At 45.5% G+C, this 18154-nt stretch overlaps 1 protein-coding gene across 8 annotated transcripts in view; it reads right to left on the bottom strand.

The window, feature by feature from the left end:
- The window catches only part of DLGAP1 (DLG associated protein 1), a 316404-nt gene that overhangs the window by 82742 nt on the left and 215508 nt on the right, over positions 1–18154 (bottom strand). The gene's annotated exons all lie outside the window — the stretch shown is intronic.

The raw sequence follows: 18154 nt of genomic DNA, 5'->3' as shown, positions 1-18154 counted from the left end.
AGACCCTGCCGAAGCAGGTCCTACATCTTATCAAATCCTCTCACTGCAACTAGAATGGAGAAATGAACAGGGAACTGGCTCTGTGGCACTGCGTGTGAAGCTGCTGTCTGCCACGCTGAATCCCTTGTCAGAGAGCTGCTCTGAGTCCCAGCTGCCCCGCTGGTGTCCCTGGGCTGCTGGCAGGACATAGCCTACATACTTGCATTCTTTCCACTCCTGCAGCAGACCAGGATGGAATTCCAGGCCCCCGGCTTCAGGCTAGCCCAGCACCCTATGGGGAATGAAACAGCAGACACAAGCTTGCTTTCTCTCGCTGTCTTTCCAAATAAACGAAGAAATCCTGGCTAAAAAGTGTAGCAATAATCAGATCTCCTTTTCCAAAGGGAAGAATTTTGTGTATGCTGAGTTCTTAGCACGTGGATACAGTGAGAATGTTCTAGTGCCATTCCCGCAGCTGAGGCCCAGCTCCCGCAGCACGGACACTTCTCTAGGGTGAAAGGCCATCTCCCCAGGAGCAAATGGGGCCTCCATTCTTGTGCCCTGTTGCTCCTTCTCCTGCCAGAACCACACTAAAGGCTAGGCTTCTGTGCCTGTGGTGTTTGCATGTGGATGCCTTGCTGCATCAAGTAGAAATTCAACAATCACATCCCTTCCTTTGGGGGAAAACTCAAAAATGAACGATACTGCCAGCTGGGGCTAGAAATGATTTGAAACAGATTTCAACTTAAAAATAGTTCATTAAAAAAAAAAGGTGGATTAAGCTATTTTAAAAGCAAAACTAGAGGGAGAAAAGGAGAAATGGAGATCCTCTGTCTGCTGGGTCCCTACCCAGATGCCCCAGGGCTGTGTCGGGCTGAAGCCAGGGGCCAGGACTTTCATCTGGATCTCCCTGTGGGGCAGGTACCCAAGCATTTTCTCCTGCTTTCCCAGGCACATTAGCGAGGGGTCGATCTGCCACCCATATTAGATGCCAGCATCACAGATGGCAGATTGATTAGCTATGCTACAGTGCAGCCCACCTCCAAATTTGGAATGTTTTCACAAAAGTATGCTATACACAAAATGCTCTCAAATCAAAAACTTTTTTTGAACCCAATTTACAAAGCAGCATACATATTTCTGTATGTTAGTTATTTAAAAAGTGGTACGAGTTCTAATTGTAGTTCATAGGATATTACGATACTTTACGCGCAGCTAATTCCCGCAACCTGGTTCTTTACCGTGAGCTGAAAACAGCAGACGCAGAAGAGGCCAAGAAGAAGGAGAGAGAGAGAGAGAGAGAGAGAGAAAACCACACCTGGGGGGGGGCCTTTTTTGTCTGCCAGGTGTGGGGGGCGGGGATTCGGAGGGATTGAGGTCAAGGCCCCAGGGGATTGGTGCCTGCAGGTGAATGCCTGGGGATGATTGGCGAGTGGGCGGGGTTGGGGAAGGGGCTGGGAGACTGGGGGTGGGATTCTCAGGTGGAATGCCAGGTTACATCTGATTGGTGGATGGCTGGACTGGCGCGAATTCCGTGAGCTGTGAGGAAGAAGGGGATATTGGAATAAGTCCTTACACTGTACTGTGGGATATTGAATTCCGTGAGCTGTGAGGAAGAAGGGGATATTGGAATAAGTCCTTACACTGTACTGTGTTGCTTTTGTTTTCTCTAAGCCAAAAAGCAATAGCTTATTTTTGTTCAAATATTATGGTAAGACGAGAATGACTTTAAAATGTATTTCTCTGGTGAGGTAGACTAAGTAGCTAAAGTCCTTGCTTTGCACGCACTGGGATCCCATTTGGGTGCTGGTTCATATCTGGTGGCCCCACTTCCTGTCCAGCTCCCTGCTTGTGGCCTGGGAAAGCAGCAGAAGATGGCCCAAACCCTTGGGACCCTGCACCCATGTGGGAGACCTGGAAGAGGCTCCTGGCTCCTGGCTTTGGATCAGCTCAGCCCTGGCCGTTGCGACCACTTGGGGAATGAGTCAGCAGATGGAAGATCTTTCTCTCTGTTTCTCCTTCTCTCCTTGATCTTTGCAATTAAAAAAATTTTTTTTAAACTTAAAACAAAAATTTGATATGTGAGGGGTAGGTATTGTAGTACTCCCCGTTAAGCCACTGCTTGTAGCACCATATCCCATGTCAGAGTGCTGATTCCCATTTCTGCTGCTCGCCTTTCAATCCAGCTTCCTGCTAACATCCCTGGAAAGGCAATGGAAGAGGCCCAGATCCTTGGGTCCCTGCCACCCACCTGGGTGGAATTTTTGGCTCCTGGCTTTAGTCTTGGCTGCTGCGGCCATTTATGGGAACTGAACCAGTTTATCACCATTAGCTCGTGTTGTTTTTGTCTAGTTCTACTTCTACATGACCACCCAGTCTGCATCGAACCTAAGCATTTAAAACCAGTTTTCCTTGGGTCCTGGAGTCTTATGTTGACTCATTTCCCACATCATAGTAAGTGTTGGTTATATAGATTCGTTACGCTTATCCTCTGTTATATGGGTATCAGCCAGGACCCTACTGTTGAATAAGGAAAATATTCTACATCAGAAAAGGCACCAGCTGGAAGTTGGGCAGACCTGTTGCATTTGTGAACTTAGACCATTGAACTCTTAGTTTCTTTTTTTTTTTTTTAAGATTTTTAATTTATTTTTATTGCAAAGTCAGATAAACAGAGAGGAGGAGAGACGGAGAGGAAGATCTTCTGTCCGATGATTCACTTCCCAAGTGACCACAACAGCCGTTGCAGCACCAATCCAAAGCTGGGAGTCACGAGCTTCCTCCAGATCTCCCACGCGGGTGCAGGATCCCAAGGCTTTGGGCCGTCCTCGACTCCTTTCCCAGCCCACCAGCAGGGAGCTGGATGGGAAACAGGGCTGCCAGTATTAGAACCGGCGCCTTTATGGTGTCCTGGCGCATTCAAGGCGAGGATTGAAGCTGCTGGGCTATTGCGCTGGGCCTGAGCTCTTAGTTTTTGAGGAGCTAGGCTAATAGCACTTGTCTTTAGCAGCAGCAGGTAATGACCCAAGCTCATTAGAATCAGCAGCTCTCAGGATGGAGTTCCTGGGGGTTAGCCTGAGCGAGCCATAGGTATATCAGGCATCTGGGGAGTAAACTAGTCAATACAATCTCTTACTCTCCCTCTTTCTCTTTGTCTTACTCTGTTTTCTCTTATTGCCTTCCAAAAAAAAAAAAATTTTTTTTTAAAGATGCCCTTTTCTGGGGCCCAGCGCGGTGGCCCAGTGGTTAAGGTCCTCGCCTTGCACACCCAGGATCCCATATGGGCGCCAGTTCTAATCCAAGCAGTCCCGCTTCCCTTCCAGCTCCCTGCCTGTGGCCCGGGAAAGCAGTTGAGGACAGCCCAAAGCTTTGGGACCCTGCACCCGTGTGGGAGACCCGGAAGAGGCTCCTGGCTTCGGATCGGCATAGCATTGGCCGTTGCGCTCACTTGGGGAGTGAATCATCGGACAGAAGATCTTCCTCTCTGTCTCTCCTCTCTGTATATCTGTCTTTCCAATAAAAAAATAATAAAAATAAATCTTTAAAAAATAATAATAATAAAGATGCCCTTTTCTAATGATTAGTATGAGAGGTTTTAATCACTGGTTTAATTCAGTTGTATTCTCCTTGGAGAGCAAATCCATACTTCCATCCCAGCCCTGCCATCCCACACTGATGTAAGAAGCACACAGAAACACTGACCATGAAGAGAGCTTTTTTAAAGCCGGAACACTCCCACGGACCCAGCTCTCGGTTCTGTGCCACTGCTCCATGCAGTGGGTTCAAATGTTTCCCATCTCCTCTATATCACCTTTCACTTCAGAAACGAAAAAGAAGACATGTTGTGGCACAGCACGTTAAGCCGTCATTGTTTAGGATGCCCACGTTCCATGATGGAGTGCACAGGATCAAGTCCACATCCGCTGCTTTCCATCAGCTTCCTGCTTAGGCACCTCAAGGACAGCCAATGATCATTCAGGCATTTGGGCTCCAGCCACCTGTGTTAGGAGCTCTGGCTGGAGTTCCTGCCTCAGCCTAGCCCAGTCCTGGCTGTTGGAGGCATTTAGGGAATGAATCAGGGGATGGGCGATCTCTCTCTGTCTCTTTTTTAAAAGATTTTTTTTTGTTTTTATTGGAAAGTTAGATATACAGGGAGAATGAGAGACACAGAGGAAGATCTTCCATTAGCTGATTCACTCCCCAAGCAGTTGCAGTGGCTAGACCTAAGCCGTTCCGAAGTCAGGAGCCCGGAGCTAGGTCTCCCATGTGGGTGCAGGGTCCCAAGGGTTTGGGCCTTGGTCCTGTACTGCTTTCCCAGGCCACAAGCAGGGGGCTGATGGGAAATGGAGCTGCCAGGATTAGAACTGGAGCCCCTATGGGATCATGGTGTGTGCAAGGCGAGGACTTTAGCCACAAGGCTACCGTACCAGGCACAGAAGATCTGTATTTTCTGTCTCTCACTTCTATACCTTTCAAATCAATAAAAATAGAAATCTTTTTTTAAAAGGCAAGACAAAACAATAAAAAAAAATCTTCAAACCAAAGAAGCAAACTTGGAAGCACGTTTTCCTCTGCCTCCGTAGTCCACACTTGTGGTTTCTAGCTGGAGTGGATTGGAGGATGCAAAGTGAATGGGTCCAGCTCAGTCTCAGGGAGGTCAAGTGCATCCTGGAGAATTTAGCATCACAGATGCTCTGTAAGCTCTGCGTCATGTCTGGCAGCAACAGTTCCCTAGCTTACCATGGCAACAAGGTAGGGCATTAGCCACAAATCTTTTCATTAAAACGACTGAAAATCTACCTAACAAACAATAACTTTGTTTTGTTTCTAAATGGCTGTAAGCCAACAAAACATGATGTTTAACGATGTAAATGTTGGGGACTGAGTTTGATTTGAATTGTATTAACTGGGAAGATTTGATTAATTCTTGATTATAAGCATATTCAAAGTGCCTGTGGAAAATGGAATTAAAGGATCAGTTTATCTTGGTACTAGAGGTTTTGGATTTCAGAGCTATGAGGGGGTCTTCGAAAAGCCACCAGAAAATGTGTGATGAAAGGACTATGCATGAATCTTAATTCCTTGCAGCAACATGAACATTTTTATTTCTATTATCCATGAGTGATTTTGAAGTATCATCACATCTGGTGGCTTTTTTTTTTTTCTCATTCTGTAAAACGGTAATAAAAACTCATACTGTTATTATGGGATGGCTGGGAGGATGAGATGAAGTAATACATGGGTATGCTCACTGTATTCTTTGACATATAGTAAGTGCTTAATAAATGGGAAATTAGCAATGACCTCAGTCATAGCATCAGCAACTCCATAGGAGAAATAACTTTTGATCTTGCCTTGGTAGTTAGTCAGGTGCAGCTGCAATCCTATGTTCATGTTATCTAATTCAGTGCCAGGTAGTTGGTAGGTGATGAGACCAATGAAATCACAGGCTAAACTCTACTGCTCCTAAAGTGTACAGAACCAAAATAACCTTCAATTCACATTGACCATCATCTGTACATGTTAATTTCTTGTTATTCTCCACATGCTTAATTGAGACCATCAGAAAGCAGAAAGCAAAGCAGTGATAACCTTTCAACTAAATGGATCACGAAGTCTGGTCTCTTGGTCTATTTTCTATTGCTAACATAAGAAGGATCCAATCAGAAAGTGTCCTGTTGAAAACAGTTTTTGAGCTTAAATGAAATGCGACTAGTGCTTGATTTTCTAAGTGGTGCTGGAAATAAATGAAAAATCTTTCTCAGGAGAAAGGTTGGCATTCCTTAGAAGGAATAAAGGAAGCCATGTTGGTTGAAATGGCCCAGCATGGGTAGACTTTTTGCCTAGCAGTTCAGAAGACTCTGTGGGGCGGGCCTTTGGCGTAACTGTTAATATACCACTTGGAATGCTGGCATTCCATATTGCAGTGCCTAGGTTCAAATCCTGGCACACTTTAGGAGGTTACAGGTGATGGCTCAGGTGACCGAGTCTCTGCCACCCAACATGAATGAAGTTTCCAGTTTCTGGCTTCAGCTTAGCCCTCTCCTGGTTGTTGTGGGCATGTGGGGAGTCAACCAGCAGAACAAAACTCCCTCGCTCTGTCTCTTGGATGAATGAATGAGTGAGAGAATAAGTCAGAGTTCAGTGCCTGCATTTTTAGAAAGTAAGGATTTTTGTCTCGTTGAATCAAAAGCTCTTGGAATTGCAGGTGGGTACATTGGTGGGTGTGTGACCTTAGCATTGCATTTAACTTTTCTATGAATGGAATGGTAATTATAAACACTTGTTAGGGTGAGCATCCATGAGGTCGCATGTGTGAGAGTCTTTTATCAATTGCACATTGTTCAGTATAAACTAGGGATATAATAGCTGCTGCTTTATTAGGAGTCAGCTGAGTGGTATTTACAGAGCACAGCTCTTCCTGGAGTTGCATAACCTGGGTTGGTCCCTGTCTGATACCAAGTTGGGGCTCTGGGAGTATCACAAAATGTCATAAAATTTCCACAAGGATGTGTGCACATTTAGGTCTCACAGGAAGAAAAAATGCTGTGAAAAGTTTGTATGGATCAAAGGGAATGGATCTATTCATACGTTGCACATTTCCCCTTCTAACCAACTCCAAAACTCTCATAACATTTGATATAAAAACACATGGGGCCAATACTTCCAACACACATTAAGGTGAAGTAGTTAAGTAAGTTTTCAAAATGCCTGGAGTCGAACATAACTTGGAGAGGAGAGAGTAAATCTTTTTTTTTTTTTAAGAAGCATAACTAGAGTTAATCGTTCTGGTGGTATTTGAACATGAGTAGAAAATGTGAGGCTTGAAGGTGCAGTGTTCCCATGGCTGACACTCCCTGAGGTCTCCACATTGTCACAGAGAGGCTGGCCTCTATGGGAAGGAGTTCAGACACAGGTTAACAAATACTGCTACGGGGCAGGCTCTTGGATGACCCTGCTTGAACTTCCAGCAGCATTAACAGTGTATAGTCTCAGGAGTTGCTGGGATATTGGTTACGGAGATGCTCAGGTGAAGAGAGAAGAAGGCCAGGGCAGATATTAGCAGTTGGCAGCGGGAGGGAGAGGAGATGGCAGATGGGAGTGAAAGCAAAAGGGAGGGGATGATGGATAAATCCAGGCCAAGAAAACATCTCATTTCTCCTCGCTTTGCAGGAGGCAGAGTCAGCCTGAAGCCTTTTCTGAAGGAGGGGTGATTTCCCGAGTTTATCTTTCCACAGGCAATGGGCAACCTGCTGCTGCCTTGACCCTCCTGGTCCACCCCAACCCCCATTCCCTGAGACACTTTCTGGGTGCTAGGTAAAAATGAAGCTGACTTGAGAAGGGAATGCACTGGGTAAGAGCAGTGTACTTTTTTTTTTTTAATTACCTTTGATTTTACGACACAGTTTCATAAGGTCTGGGATTCCCCAACCCCTCCCCGTACCTTCCCCCCATGGTGGATTCCTCTACCTTATTGCAGTATTACAGTTCAAATCCAGACATAATTCTTTCATTGCAAGCACGTACTTTGCATAGTGTCCAGCATCTTATTGTCCAGATAGATTCAACAGTTTCTTGGGGAGACCATCTCTGGTCTGAAGGCAGAGCTGGCAGAATATCGCCCTGACCCATTAAAAGCCACAACATAACATCAACAACGGTTTACAACCTTATGGAATTAATGGACATGGTATTGAGTGACCAATTTAGAAAATGCAAGTTCTTAACCACATCCTGTGATTACTTCATTGACATTTCAATTTTAGTATATACACAACTGACTGCTATACACCTTAAAATGGCTATAGGGTACTATTCAGCTGTCTCATGTCTATTTTCATTTTTGTATTTAGCAGTTTATAGTGTTGAAGCATAATTTTTACTGAACTTGGTAGATTTTGGGATAGTCCATGCTGGCTTATAACTCTAACAAGGCATTTGTCAAGAGTTGAGGCTCAGAACAGTTTTAGGAGGGGTGTGCAGAGAAATCTTCAATACCTTAGTGAGGTGTAACTAATCTTTGTGTCCTACCTAGTAAAGTATGTGTGAGTCCAGGCTAACTGTTTCCTGTCTGGTGCTGAGCTTTCCTTGCTGTGCTCTATCTAATCTAACTTTTTTGTGGGGGTTGTGGGGAGGGGATGGTGCATTTTAAAAAGATTTGTCTTTTTTGAGAGACAGGGAGAAGGTGGAGAATGATGCATTTGCTTGTTCATGCCTCAAATGCCTTTGGCAGTTGGGGCTGGGCTTCCTGGAAGTCTGGAGCCCTGAATTCCATCTGGTTCTCTCCTGGAGTGGCTCACGTGCTGGAGCTGTCAGCAGCTGCCTCCCAGGGTGCACATAAGGAGAATGGAAAAAGCCAGAATTGGGAGCAGGGCTGGCACTCCAACCTAACCAATGTGCTATGGGATGTGGGTGTCCCAAGCTGCACCTCTACTGCTACCCCAAGCATCTACTCCAGGAATGTGTATTTTATTAAAGGGCAGCAATTTTATAAAGTTGGTCTTAATTCCAGTGAATATCTAAAATTGGGAATTCCTGATGATGCTAATAGACCTATACTGGAAGCAACCATCTTTCCATGACTCTCCAATAAGATTAAGCCTGGAAAAGAAACTACATTTTATCCTTGTCTGTTACTAGCATGGGATTGTGGAAGTGCTTGTTATGTGTGATTGGTACTCCATTTTATAGATTCGGAAATGGAAGTTAAGTTCCAAGAGGCCAGGGACCAGCTTGTGACACACCATGTTCTCCGAAGGTAGCTGCCATGGGTCTCCCATCCCACACATTCTTATAAAACAGGATTCAGAACAATGCTTTTTGAATTTTGTTTCTAAGTTTGACAGAGGAAGCTTCCATCTATTATTTCATTCCCCAAATGTCCATAAGGACTTGGAGACTCAATCCATGGTTTCCCACATGGGTGGAGAGAACTTGACTACCTGAGCCATGCCAGGGTCTGCATCAAAAGCAAGCTGGAATCGAAAACTAGCCATTTAACTACCGGGCCTAATGGCTGCCCCAGCAACCTTTCTTCTGTGAATACTCAGACTGTACAAAAGCTGGGGTTTTGTGCATTATTTTGTTGGTCCTGGTGATTCAACTCTGTCCCTGCAACACAGCCACGGGACGATGCATTGGCATGGCTGTATTCAGGAGGTGAGCAGGGTTTGCTCCAAGGGCCCCAGCTTGCCAATCCCTGCTCTACAACTTGGCTATTTCCCATCAGCAGGTGAAGTCCAATCCCCTCCCCTGGAACCTGGAGGGGTGTGGCTGTGATTTGCTTATCTTCCAGACATCAGGAAATACCACATGGCCTCTGAGCTGCATCAGAAAAGGTGAAACGGCTCTCCCAGTCACCTGGGAAGAAGGCCTGTCATCCAGGGGTCGCTGTATTGCATGGAAGCACAAGATGGCCCACCTGGCAGATCCTCTGCAGAAGCCCGTGGCCTCTGATATGGGAAAGAGCGAGATGCTCACCAGGGCCCAGCGGCTGCTGCCTGAGGCCAAACACAGCTCAGGAAAGGCTCGCGCTGGAACTCTGCTGAAACCGTGTCCTCATTGCTGACCCCCACGCACTGAGAAATAACAATGCCTGCTGTGGTGTGAAGGTGCAAAGTCTTGGAGTGGTTTGGTACCAAGAAATGAACAGGACGTTGCCTCTAAACTACCAAATGGCAGAGATGGGATCCCTACGACGCACCCTTTCCATTTTAGGACTGTCTTCTGGCGGCCTTTTCAAAATGATGGCAACATGTACATAACACGAAGTTGGTTGAATTATGACGTTGTCAGCGCCCAGTTCGGCGCTGTGAAGTATGACCACACTGCTATGCAACCATCCCCACCATCCATCTCCAGAACCCTGCTTGTCTGAAAACCAAAACCCTGGCTTCATGAACAGCAACTCCACAAGCCTCCCAGCCCCAGCCCCTGGAAACCGCCATTCCAGTTCCTGACTCGAAATCCAGCTACTCATGTATATATCTTGGTCTCTCATTTATATATGCATAACTCATAGTTCTTAAATATGACATATAAGCATATTAGGTGACAAACATCATAGGTATCTGTCTATCTGTCTTTAGTACTCGTCTCAGAAGCCAAAGCTGTCCCATGTCCCAGGATGGCCTTGGCAACAGCAATTACCTTAGCAATGACAGTTTCCAGTCCCCGGCCCCTAAAGCGCTCTGACAGAGAGGAACCTGTGACTCTGGAGGAAGAGAAGCTATTTGGTTTGCTTCCACCTGCGGCCTGTTGGACTTCCCCGTCAGAGCCGTGCCTGCAGCATGAAATCATCTCCATCCAGCCGGCCTTTCAAAGACACTCTGTCTGCTCTCTCTAGACCTAGGTGTGCACTGACTCGGTAGAATTTCTGAAGAGCTAGTTGTGCAATGAGGCATCAGGTAACACACCCTCTGCTGGGGTCTGGCCCCAGGGAGGCTGAATCCTAAATGCTGTTTGCTCCCACAGATCACAGGTCCACCTTTGGTGGCTTCTGTCACCTTCCCTGTCTTCCTCCTGTCCCTACCCAAGGCTGTTAGGGCTGAACGACTCTCCCTACCCCATTAGCAGCCCACTTGTAATGCCAAGAATGAATGGAGGTGCCTTTAAAAGCTCAAGATCCTAGCCCACTGTTGTAGGTGAAATTGTGTGCCCCAAAAACTTCTACGTTAAAATCCTACATCCTAGTGCTTTCGAAGGTGACTGCATTGGCAGGGACTCTTTTGAAAGGTGATTACATTACGATTAGGTCATGGGAGTGGGCCCTAATCCAATTGCATTCGTATGTCAAGAAGAGGGAAACCTACGGTAGGTGTTGTGGGGCAGTCACTTAACCTGCTGCTTAGGATGCTCACAGGCCAAGTGGGTCACCTAATTTCACCCAGCTTGTGCCCGTGTGCCTATGATCCTAGTGAAAGCCTTGCCCTGTCCCTTGCCAGCTGTCCGAGCCCACACACCTGTCCCCGACTAATCTGGAAAGGTATGATACCATGTCCTGCAGGGGCAGGCTGGCACCCAGAGGACCTGCCTGTGCGAATGGCAGCCTTTGCGGCCAGCGTCCTCAGAAAACAGCTTTTCCCGTCATCTTGGCTCCTCCTTTCTCATGATGCACAGAGCAGGCCTGTGGACTCCGCTAGTGGGGTTGGTGCTGGGGCATGGCGGGCCCAGCATGTAAACCAGAGTGCGAGCCCCCGGGCCGGCAAGGTGAGCCTGTGTGGACATCCCCGATGTCCAGGACAGGGCAGGCAAGGATGACCACCACTCCCCTGCTGTTACTGCAGGTTTTTCCTGCTGTCCTGATAGGGCATTCCAGCAATCAGTGGACAGTGGGCCAACTTGAGGAATTTCAAAGCCCACAGTCCAGCCTAGATTTCTGGGAACTTATTTGTAGCAAATCCATCTGCCAGGTCCCCAAACTTAAAAACTTTACCCCCTTGGAAAAAGAAAGGCCTGTTTAACTTCCATTCACACCACTCTACCCTCTCTGCCCCAAGGGATTGATTGATTTTTGTAAGAGTCTGAAGTCAATGTACTGAAAAGTCCTGACGAGGAGCACAGAGAACTAACAGATGAGAGGTTAGCTGGTCCCATTTTTTATTCAAATCTAATCTCTTGTTTAAGGATGCATTGTCATTATGCATTTGATATAGGCCATATTCTGAATTCCAAGAAACAGACCACAGAGACATGCCCAGGAACGTCACTGCCTAACCCCCTCAGGGCCTTAACCTCCCCACCAAAAGGCCTCCCCCAGGTGCTCCCCACACAGTGCCTGAGGGGGAACTGCAGCCTGCAGCCCTTGGGGGCGGGGAGTGTCTCAGAGCCCCGCTGAAAGCTTTGCTAGACAAACTGCCCACTCCACCCCCTAGTGATTTTTATAACTGCCAAATTGTACTACTGTTTAGATGATTGTATAAGGCTTAGAGCATCCGACTTGCTTCTTTGGCGATAAGCCTCCATGAAGCTGGGTTGGCATTTTCTGTTTTTGCACTCTGGCAGAGGGTGTGTCTGACATCATTTCAGGTGACGCACACTACACGCACACTGCGACACACTGGTAAAGTTCTCCAGGTTTCCATTGTCCACCCAAACAATATCTTAGACAAAAAAACAATTCGCAGGCTAAATTTGGCAGTTATTTCCCAGAAGGTCAGATTTTGAGCAACTTAACACATCCACCAATTAAAGCAAACACTTGGGAGGTGGGAGGCCTGATCGGGTTATAAAGAGCGATTCATACTGTTCTCAAGAATCGAATTAGTTAACTTGAGAGCAAGTGGTTACAAAACAATGCTGCCCTCCTACTTCCCTTATGTCTAAGTATGCTTCTAGGAGTATAGCAATGACTCATTTTTCCCCTTTAATTTCATTGGCTAATCTAAAAATTAAAACTCTCAATTATTAATTTCTAGTGTTAATCAATGCCCTTAACTTCTTCACAGAAAACACAAAATACTTAAAATGTTATAACTCAGGGCCCAGTGTCGTAGCCTAGTAGCTGAAGTCCTTGCCTTACTTCTGCTGGAATCTCATGGGGGCGCTGGTTCATGTCCCAGCTGCCGCACTTCCCGTCCAGCTTCCTGCTTGCGGCCTGGGAAAGTGGTTGAGGACCACTGAAAGCCTTAGGACCCTGCACCCACGTGGGAGACCCAGAGGTGGCTCCTGGCTCCTGGCTTCGGAATGGGCAGCTCCAGCCATCGTGGCCTCTTGGGGAGTGGGTTGGTTGACAGAGGATCTTTGTCTCTGTCTTTCCTTCCATGTAAGTATGACTTTCCGATATAAACAAATAAATCTTAAAGAAAAAAGCTATAGACCAGTTTACCCTTCTTCTGATTTATGCTGTTGGCATTACAAGTGTTTGAGTTCTGAGTTTTTAATGTCACAAGACAGCACTAGTACATCAAAAACAGTTTGGAATTTTAAAAACGTGAGCAGCACTATTCCATTCTGTTTCTGAAAACTTCATTGAAGTTGAAGTTTCACAGATTCTGTAAGAGAAAATTCTTCCATATCTTGGGTTTCTGACTTCCTAGATGAGTTTATTGGGAGCTACAGATATTCTCCAGATATAAGTGTGTGTACAAGCACAACTTCTGATTATCACCTCAGGTGGTTGAAGGGACCGTCTTAAGCCTACTCATGGATCCAAAGAAAGAATTTAAGCTTATAAAATATTGAGAATGGGCCAGGAACTATGACTCTGTGGCTAAATCCTCGCATTGCATGTGCCAGGATACCACGTGGGTGCTGGTTCGTGTCCAGGTTACTCCACTTCCCATCCAGCTCCCTGCCTGTTCCCTGGGAAAGCAGTTGAGGACGGCCTAAAACCTTGGGACCCTGCACCTGGAGGAGGCTCCTGACTCCTGGCTTCGGATTGGTGCAGCTCTGGCCATTGTAGTCACCTGGGAAGTGAATCAATGGATGGAAGATCTTCCTCTCTGTCTCTCTTTCTCTCTGTATATCTGACTTTGCAATAAAAATAAATAAATCTTAGAAAAAGCATGAGAGTGACTTATAAAAATTATTAGAATGACTTTATTGCCTTTATATTATGTAAATTATAATGTTATTTTTGGTATACACATAAATGCCTGCACAAGAAACGTACTAAATGTGGCTAGACATTTTAAATCAATAACTATGTGAACATCTTACCTATTGTAAATTTGAATTTTTTTGCATGTATGAATAAAACCAAGTTATTTAATGGTTTTCTACTTAAAAAAATAATCTATACTACAAAAAGAACAGATTATAAGTGCTCATAGCTATGTGAATGAGCTCCTTTCCCTCAGTTGAAAACTTTGACCTCTTTTTGTTTAAAAGCTGAAATCCTCACCTTGCACACGCCAGGATCCCATATGGGCACAGGTTTGTGTCCCTGCAGCCTTGCTTCCCAGCCAGCTCCCTGCTTGTGGCCTGATAGCAGTAGAGGATGGCCCAAAGCCTTGGGATGCTATACCCGCGTGGGAGACCTGGAAGAGGCTCCTGGCTTTGAATCAGCTCAGCTGTGGCTGTTGCGGCTGCTTGGGGAGTGAACCAGTGAATGGAAGATCTTCTTCTCTGTCCTCCTCTCTGTATATCTAACTTTCCAATAAAAATAAATAAATCTTTCTGTAAAAAGTCAATTTTGGACTTTTCATCTCAACTTTGTCATTGGCTGATCATATTGCTTTGCTTCTCTTCCTCAAGTTATCCATTTCAGTAGACTATACTGAAAATATTTTCAGAAGTTCTGTATGAATCTTTTATTTTCTGTTCTACCAGAGTCATCCGTGAATACTTTAATACAATTTTGTGAATGATTAACTCAAATCAGATGGCAGAATAGCGGATGTTCTCATCGTCACCAGGTGGAGGGAGGCATCCCTCAGCCGGTGGTGGAAAACCCGGTCACTCATCTCCTAAAGCAGCGAAGGATCAGATATCTTGCCTTCACAATGGTCCCTAGCTCCAGAACATTGATGGGTTCTCACTGGCCCACGTACCGATGTAGTTATGAAGGAGTGGGCGAAATAATTCTCATCTTTGTTAGATATTAAACATCCCATCTGTTATTTCAATTTAACAAGAATCTATTTTTTTTAAACAGAACAAGTTTTCTGAAAATGTATTATCTGATATGAGGCACATTGTATAATATTAAAGAGATCTTTTTCGTGACTTTCATTATAGCAGGGTTGGGAATGAAGTAAGGAAGTATGTACAACCATCACAGAGATCCCTAGCACAGAAGGTGTGGATCACATTGAGATGTGCAAGTATTCTAGCTTGCTGACCACAGAGAGTTTCATAGAAGCCAAGTGCTCAGGAATCTGTCCCAATTTTATCAGTGAATGGGAAATGCATCTTTTTGGCCTTTGAACAATGCCACTGTCACTAATGCCAGCCAACTCACTTATTCATGTTTGGAGGTGTGCTGTGGTGGTGCTGCAGAGGGCAGATGACTGGCTAAGAACCACTTCCTGGGAACCAAGGATGCTAATGGGGAAGGGGGGGGGTGGATCCCAGCAGGGAGCCCCTCCAGCACTTGGCCGCTTAGCAACTTGGGATCAGTTGTTTGGCAACAACTTCTAGGTACAACCCAACCTTCCCTAGCTTCCTGGAACCTTCTTTACTGAGTGCTAACCGCTAAAAAATAAGGAAATGGACAATCTTCACTGTGTAAGCCCATCTGGCTCACTTTCATATCTACATTTAAATTGTCTTCAGGGAGCCTGTGTTGTGCCCAGTGGGTCAGGCAGGTGCTTTCAAGGACAGCCAGTGCAAGTCACAGCCACTCTGTTTTAGATCTAGTTTCCAGCTAATGTGCCTAGAAAAAGGAACAGAAGATGACTCAAGTCCTTCAGTTCTTGACACCCATTTGGGAGATGAGGATGGAGTTTCTGTATCTTGGCCTCAGCCTGGGCCAGATCTGAATGTTTTGGTCTTTTGGGAGTGAAACAGCAGATGGACTATTTCGCTCTCTGTCATTCTGCCTTCCAAATAAATAAATACACAAACCTTCAAAAAATAGTTTAAACATTGATTCTAAACTTGCAACCTTCTACCCCCATGGATTGCCTTAGTTTTGGTTAACATCAAACATCACTCTAATTTTCCTACCTCTAATCTGAACACTACCAAATTCATTTATTGTGCTGCTCTTTGGGCTACAGTTTGAAAAGACAAACATTATCGTTCCATTTGTGGGTTCAGCAACTTTTAAACTCCCAAATAGTGAACTCTATACTCCTTGTTGGGATCTTCACATCATAGCCCTTTATCTTCTAGTTCTTCCTGGTCTCAAAGGCCTCTTGCCCCATGAACCATCGGTGATGTATTCCAAGGACCCCACAGGATGACTGAAACTGCACATAGTACCAACCCTTACGTGTACCATGTTGTTCCATACATGCATTGCAGCATTGCCACGTGGTACCAGAGTTACTCTATATTTTCATCTTGGAGAAACAGAGAAAAAGCTCCCACATTCCTCCTTAAATGCCTGTGATGGTTTGGCTCAGCTAAGTTGAAGCGGGGATACAAGAACTCAATCCAGGTCTCTAACATGGTGGAAGGAATCCCATCATCTGAGTCATTTCTGATGCCTCCCAGAGTCTGTACTAGCAGAAAGCTGGAACAAAGAGAGGAAGCGGGTATTGAACCCAGGTACCGTGATATGGGTCACAGACATCTTAACTTCTATGTCCTTTGATATTCTTTGCTGTGCTGTCCACTTGTAACACTACTTTAGCATTTTGTGGCTGGTATAAAGTAAAATAATAGTTACCTGAACACAAGTGGAATGATACTGCAACAATTTATCTGAGAACCCAAAGGGCTGCCAACTGCCTAACTGGCAGGGAGCACATATAAGAAGAATATGCTTGGACAAAGGGATAGCACACATCCCAGGCATGGCTAAGCAGATCTGCACTAGATGTCAACACAATACTAAAAGAAGAGTGTGCAACTTAGAACTTATAGATTGGGGCAGGCACAGCAGCATAGTAAGGTAATCCACAGCCTATTGCGTCATCATCCCACATGGGTATTGATTTGAGTCTTGGCTGCTCCACTGCTGATATAGCTCTCTGCTCGTGGCCTGGGAAAGAAGCAAAGAATGGCCTGAAGCCTTGGGCCCCTGCACCCACATGGAAGATGGAAGAAAAGACCCAGCTTTGGCTGTTGTGGCCATTTGGGGAGTGAACCAGAGCATGGAAGATCTCCTTTCTCTGTCTCTGTGTCTCTCTCTGACTTAACAAACAAAACCTGAATAAATAAATCTTCAAAAACTTACAAATTGCTCACTTTTGCAGTTTTCCACTTACTATTTTCCAATCATGGTTGCCTATAGGTAAATGAAATAATTAAAAGCAAAGTTGCAGGCACAGCGGGACTTCTGTGTTTCCTGCTCCACTGACTGGACCTACGCCTAGACTCTCCTCCAGGCTTGTGTACCTGGCCAGACTCCTAAGCATCCTTCGGGGCTGCTCTTGCCATTCTGGTGGAAAATTCTGGTTCACCCTTACTGTTTCTTCACAGGGGCTTCTCACACCTTTTATCCCACCTCTCACTACACACTTCTCTTGATCCAAGGGGTCAGAACTGAAGTCTAAAATATTTTGGAATCCAGATTTTACAGGGCTTGGTTCAATTCAATTTTTTTTTCAATCATACATTTATATATTTTAAATTAATTCACATTTTTCTAAGTTAACTGATTCCTCCTACCACCACCCAAAATTGGATCATTATAAAATAGATTTGAGTGAGGGTATCTTATTGCTTTAGGCACTGTAGTGCAGTGAGTTCAGCCACTGTCTGTAGCACCAGCACCTATATGGCTTCTGAGACCCAGACGCTCCACATCTGATTCAGCTCCCTGATAATGCATGTGGGGAATCAACAGAGCATGGTTCCAGTGCTTTGGCCCTTGCACCCATGCGACTCAGCGCAGGCTTTGGCTCCTGGGTTTGGCCAGTCCTAATCTGGCTGTTATAGCCATTTGGGGAGAGAGCCCTTACATGGAAAGTCTCTCTGTTGCTGTCTCTGTAATTGGGCCTTTCAAAGAAATAAGATAAATTAAAAAACTTTTTTTCTCTGTGTATTTAAAACCTGTTTCGTGGGGCTCAGCACAATGGTTTAACTGGCCTATCCTCCACCATCAAGTACTGGCATCCCATATAAGCAGCTGCTTTACTTCCCATCCAGCTCCCTGCTTGTGGCCTGGTAAAGCAGTTGAGGATGGCCTAAAGCCTTGGGATCCTGCACCCACATGGGAGACCCAGAAGAAGCTCTAGACTCCTGGCTTCAGGTCAGCTCAACTCCGGCTATTGCGGCCACTTGGGGAGTGAAGCAGAGATGGAAAATATTTTTCTCTCTTTCTCCTTCTCTCTGTAAATCTATCTTTCCAATTAAAAAATACATTTAAATAAGTAAATAAATAAATAAATAAATAAAGTCTACTGATTAGGGGCGAGGCAGGGGCTTTTGATTACTTGGTTGAGATGTTGCTTGGGATACAAGCATCCCACATTGGGGTGCCTGGCTTTGATTCCTAGTTACTCAAGTGCCTTGGTTCAAGTCCCAGCTCTGCTTCTGAGTCTAGCTTCCTGCTAACACACACCCCAGGAGGCAGCCGGGGAAGGCTCAAGCAGCTGGTCCCTGCCACTCCTGTAGGAGACCG

Source organism: Ochotona curzoniae, unplaced genomic scaffold (genome assembly GCF_017591425.1).
Source record: "Ochotona curzoniae isolate NIBS_2020 unplaced genomic scaffold, NIBS_Ocur_1.0 scaffold_4812, whole genome shotgun sequence".
In the NCBI taxonomy this organism is placed as follows: Eukaryota; Metazoa; Chordata; class Mammalia; order Lagomorpha; family Ochotonidae; genus Ochotona; species Ochotona curzoniae.
The sequence above is the reverse complement of the archived record's forward strand: the minus strand, read 5'-3'. Positions and strand labels throughout refer to the sequence as shown.